Raw genomic sequence first — 6,005 nt, forward strand, 5'->3', positions numbered from 1 at the left:
ATCCAGTTTTCTCTAATTATGAACTATTTGATATTGGGGATGTGGATTATATACCCATGAGAAGATCTTCAAAAAGCAAGAAAAAGAAGAAGGGATAAAAAAAAGAGTGATGGAAAGATTCCAAGATTGCCTAACATAACTCCCAAATGAAGAAGAATTATGAAAGGATGAGAAGAGAGAATGAGGCGTTTGATATCTATGCAAGAATCCATCCAAGTTGAGCCCTTCAAGAACTCCATCCAAGTTGAGCCCTTCAAGAACTCCATCCAAGTTGAAGAAAATTTTGTTTGTAAAAGAAAAGTATCCATGGATACTTGACATCAGCAAGCCCATCAAGATGGACTTCACCAATTCTTTATGCCCAAAAACCTCTTTAGGTTTTGACTTCCCAAAGCCATGTGACAGAATCAAGGACATGAAACTACTTGAAGACATGGGGAGTTTTGCAAAAGTTTGGTGTAAGAAGTGTGATGCCTACGGACATCACACTAATTCTTGTTGTATTGTTGAAGATACATTTGAAATTCCTGAAGTTGTGAGTGGTTTTGATATGAAGAGTTATAAAGAAATGTATGCGGATTACCTGAATGGAGAAAGAATTTCCTCTGACTGTGAAGAACAAAAGCTGATTCTGGAAAGAAGGCTAAAGACTATTCTGAAAATTAAGGAGAGTGAACAAGTTTCAAACAAAGCTGTGAAGAACAAAAGGTCAAATGACAAAGGAAAAGCCAAAATAAGACCTGGTGTTCTTAATGGTGATGAGAATTTCTTGTTGAAGCAAGGGTTTGAACCGAGAGGGTTTCAGTGGAAAACAAAGAAGGAGTTAAATGAATGGAAAGACTGTGTGATTGATCATATTGAAAACAACATTAACTTACCAGTAGTGTCAGTAGGGTCAGACTCAGACTCAGATGAAGAATGTTAAGTAGTTTATGAAGATCCACTACCAATTCCACTTCCAACTCTTGATGAAGCTCCAATTGAATCTGATTTGCAAACTGATGCAGTTTGTGACTCAGAATCTAACTGATTCTCTTGTGTGTATTTGTGTAGGAATAGTCCATGATTTGCAATGATATATGGTATATGGACAGTGGATGTTCCAGGAACATGACTTGTGACAGAGCAGCTCTTGTCAATTATGAAAGAAAGTATGATGGTCCAATTGCCTTTGGGAGTTATGAAAATGGAGGGAAGATTGTTGGAAGAGGCACTCTTACAAATGGCAAGGTATCCTTTGAAAATGAGTTGCATGTTGAAGGACTACAATATAATTTTCCCAACATTTCTCAAGTTTGTGACAAAGGATACAAAATGGCTTTCAATGATGAACACTGTCTAATCCTAAAGCCTAAATTTGTGATTATAAATGATATGATCATGATGATGGCTCCAAGGAATGGAAACCTCTATGAGCTGAGAATGAATACTGCTATAACAAGAGTTAGTTCATGCTTTGTTTCCAAAGCCACTGAAAATGAGACTAAACTATGGCATAGGAAGATATGTCATGTTAGTCTGAAGAACATGAACAAATTGGTGAAAGGTGAACATGTTGTTGGTCTTCCTACAAGAGAATTTAAGCTTGAAGAAAGATGCACATCTTGTCTCAAAGGAAAACAGCACAGATCCTCTCATACGAGCAAACTTATCAATACAATTGATGAGGTATTGGAACTACTCCACATGGATATCTTTGGTCCTGTGAGTGTTCCAAGCATTGGAAAGAAAAGATACTGCCTAGTGATCACTGATGACTACTCATGATTTACATGGGTTTACATCATGGGTAACAAAGATGAAACTCCAGAGCTGATCAAGACCTATGTGTTGAAAATGGAGAATCAACTTGAGAAGAAGGTGAAAGTCATTAGAAGTGATAATGGAACAGAATTTAAGAATTGATTGATGGAAGAATTTTGCACTTCTAAGGGGATTTTTCAGCAGTATAGTGCACCAAGAACTCCTGAGCAGAATGGTGTTGCCAAAAGAAGAAACAGGACATTGATTGAAGCTGCAAGGACCATGATTGCTGATGCAAATCTGCCAGTTACCTTCTGGGCAGAAGCAATCAACACTGCTTGTTATGTGCAGAATAGGGTTCTACTGAACAAGACTCGAAATAAGACTCCATATGAGGTTTTCTTCAAAAGAAAACCTTATGTGAAGTTCTTAAAGCCTTTTGGATGTAGATGCTCACTTTTGGATACAAAGGACTATCTCAACAAATTCTAGTCAAAGTCACTGGAATGCTTCTTTGTGGGCTACTCATCCATTCAAAGGCTTACAGAGTCTATGTCAAGGAGCACATGGTAGTTATTGAGTCTTCTGACATTATCTTCAATGAAAACCATTTCAATAATGTTGAAGGACCCAAGTGGCTATTTGACCTAGAAAAGATGATCAAGTCATTAAAGATATACAATGAAGACATGGACGACAGCATGTACAGAACAAGCTTTGAAGAGAAAGGAAAACAAAAGCAACTTGATCTGGACAAACTCTGGTCATCAGCTGCTCCTGAACAGAATGGATTAACTTTTGAAAGAAGCAATCCAGGAGCATGTGCAATGGAAGTCACTGGTCAAGAAGCAGCAGTTGAAGTTTCAAATGATGGACCAAGTGATATGGAGAGTTACCCAATGCAAAGTCAGCAACCAATTCAACCTGAAGAGACAAATGGATTTGAAGATAGGTTCCAATCTTTGTTTGACTCTCTCCAAATTGGGACAAATGAAGTTTCATAATCTACAAACTGTCAAACTCAATCAACTGCTGAGAATCAAGAAGCATCTGAAAGTGAAGCTGCTGAAATGAATATGACAAATCTTGAAACAGAGGTTTCAGCACAACAAGTTGTGCAGACTACTTCTGTTGAGAGAATCATCCTGCAGAAAACATCATTGGGGACTTGCATGAGAGAGAGACAAGAAGTTCCTCTAAAAAGGCAGACATCTATCTGTATGCTTGCTTTCTCTACCAAGTTGAACCAAAGAACATTAATCAAGCCTTGAAAGACAACAGCTGGGTAGAAGCTATGCATGAAGATTTAGCTCAGTTCAGGGACTTACTAGGGGATTTGGTTGACAAACCCAGAGGCAAATATGCAATTGGAACCAAATGGGTTTTTAGAAATAAGAAATATGAAATAAGCATTTTCATCAAAAACAAGGCAAGGCTGGTGGCTCTAGGGTTCTTACAAGAAGAAGGAGTAGATTTTGAAGACGTATTTGCTCCTGTTGCAAGACTAGAAGCCATCAAAAGACTATCAATTGGATTTGTAATCTGCATTCTTGAATAGAAAGATTGATGTGGAGGTGTATGTGACTTAACCTCTTGGATTTGAAGATCCAATCCATCCTAACAAGGTGTACAAGCTCAGCAAGGCTTTGTATGGACTACATCAAGCTCCTAGAGCTTGGTATGATGAGCTGTCAAACCACCTGTTAGACAATGGTTTCTGCAGAGGAGCTATTGACAAGACCATGTTTTATAAAAGATGGAACAAGGATCTGTTGCTTGTACAAGTCTATGTAGATGACATCATATTTGGCTCTACTAAGGAACAAATGTGCAAAGAGTTTGAGAAAGTAATGAAGTCTAAATACAAGATGAGTTCAATGGGACAAATGAATTTCTTCCTTGGACTTCAAGTGCAACAGAAGACTGATGGGATCTCTATCAATCAATCAAAATATGTCCAAGAGATTCTTAACAAGTTCAAGTGCCAGTACTACAAGACAGTGTCTACACCAATGGACACACATGAGAAGATGGTACCTGATGAGAAGGGGGAGCCAATGGACCAGCATGAATATAAGGCCAAGATAGGATGACTGATGTATCTGACCGAATCTAGACCAGACATTATGTTTGTTGTGTCTGTCTGTGCAAGATTCCAAGCTATCCCCAAGGTCTGACACATACTAGCAGTAAAAAGAATTTTCATATATCTCAACGGGAAACCAGATTTGGGGATTTGGTATCCAAAGAACTGTTCTTTTGACTTGATGGCCTACACATATAGTGATTATGATGGTTGCAACATGAGTAGGAAATCAACTTCAGGAGGCTGCCAGTTTCTAGGGAACAGGCTGGTGTCTTGGCAATGCAAGAAGCAGACTACAGTGTCCATCTTAACTACTGAGGCTGAATACATTGTTGCATCCGCTTGCTGTGCACAGGTTCTATGGATTCAGAATCAACTACTGTATTATGGTCTGAATTTCTTACTTACTCCAATTTTAATTGACAATACTGCTACCATGTTTATTGTTAAGAATCCAGTCCAACATTCTAAGACTAAGCATATTGAGATTAGACATCACTTTATTAGAGACTGTAGTGAAAAAGGGCTAATAGAAATGAAAAGGGTAGATACATCTGATAATCTGGCTGATTTATTCACCAAACCTTTAGATAAAACCAGGTTTCACTTTTTGTTAAAATGCCTAGGTATGATAAATGCTGATGAAATCTGATTGATGATGTGTGCTTATGTGAGGTGTTTACTGATTATCTATGTTTCTCACTATGAACATTTGCATGATTTATTGCTATGCTTGACTGATTATTCTGATTGCATGAATCATGCTTGTGACTGTTTTGTATCATAAATAATCATGTATTTGATGTTCTTGCTTTTTATACTTAGATTTGTGCTTGCATGATACATTTGTGTGATCTAAGTATTTCGAGCATGAATCTATGATTAATACTGAGTTTGTTGCTCTTCAAGCACAAACACTGCTACTTGAAGACTTTTCTAAGTACTTCGAGCACAGATAACATGTCTCAGCTGCTCGAGCATAGTAACATGCTTTGGAAAACTTTCCAAATATTTCAAGCATGACTTTGTGTTTGATGGTGTGGTTGTTGCTCTTCATGAACAAACAAACCATACTTCAGAACCTTCAAGTACTTCGAGCACAAAGGAAATGTTTTGTTGTTCGGGCATGTACATGTACTGGACAACTATCTAAGTATTTCTAGCACAAGTCTACTACTCGAGCACTTTGATAAAGTCTTGAACTTTCATGAAGTCTTTCGAGCACAAACTTTGTAATGATAAATCTTAAGGTTGCTTGATGGACTTCCGAGTATGCTCGATGGATATCTGTGAATGCTCTACAGAATTATGTGCCTATCTGAATGAATTATGCTGCCTGAGTTCAAGTGTGTGGTATTTTTGAAGTGTGTGTTGGTCAAATGTGCTTAAATGACAACACTGCTTTCAGAATCAATGCTTAAATGAACTTTCAAAAGAAATGGTTTTGAAAATGTAAAATGTTTTTGACTAAGCAACACTGTTTTTGGTGATCTCATAAGAGACATGATAAGATGATTCAATTATAAGCTCTGTAGAAGCTTAAAGGTTTTTGGATAGAAATAGTATCCAACCTATGGGAAATGATATAAAGTTGTTTGAGACAACTAACACATGGATTATAAGTTTAAAAGGCTTGAAGTACAGTCATTAGCAAAGTATGGTAGCTTTCCATAATGTGTATTTGCCCAAGTGATATAAACCTAAATCTAGCTAAGTCTGATGTGGTGAACCATTAGAAGCTAAGGTATGTTCTCTAGCATATCTCCCCGTATGATAGGCAGAAAGGTAATTATCCAGTCATACACAAGCCTTCTGAAGTATTGGTCACTTGAATTTATGTATTATTATAAGAAAAATTCACACAATGTGAATATCTAGTGAAGTAAAGCTCAAAGTTACAAAAGGAGCTAAAAAAAACTATCTCCTATTTTGCAAATTTTAATTTTTTTAATTTTAGAATGTACTGACCATACTTCATTAGGTTTAAGTCAACTTGGGGTGACTTAGAGAAAGCTAAATAAGCCTTGAGAAGAGATTAGAAGAAACCTGAAAATATAGTGATAACCAATCCTAACTTATGCCTTAATTGAACATTAATATGTATCACAGAAAGCAATGAAAATTATGCTAAGTATACATGCGGTCAACCTGGCTTAAGTCATAATAAAACTAACCA

The sequence above is a fragment of the Bidens hawaiensis genome, unplaced genomic scaffold, assembly GCF_021521415.1.
Source record: "Bidens hawaiensis isolate Kalapana, Puna unplaced genomic scaffold, B.hawaiensis_p1.1 tig00035043_1, whole genome shotgun sequence".
In the NCBI taxonomy this organism is placed as follows: domain Eukaryota; kingdom Viridiplantae; phylum Streptophyta; class Magnoliopsida; order Asterales; family Asteraceae; genus Bidens; species Bidens hawaiensis.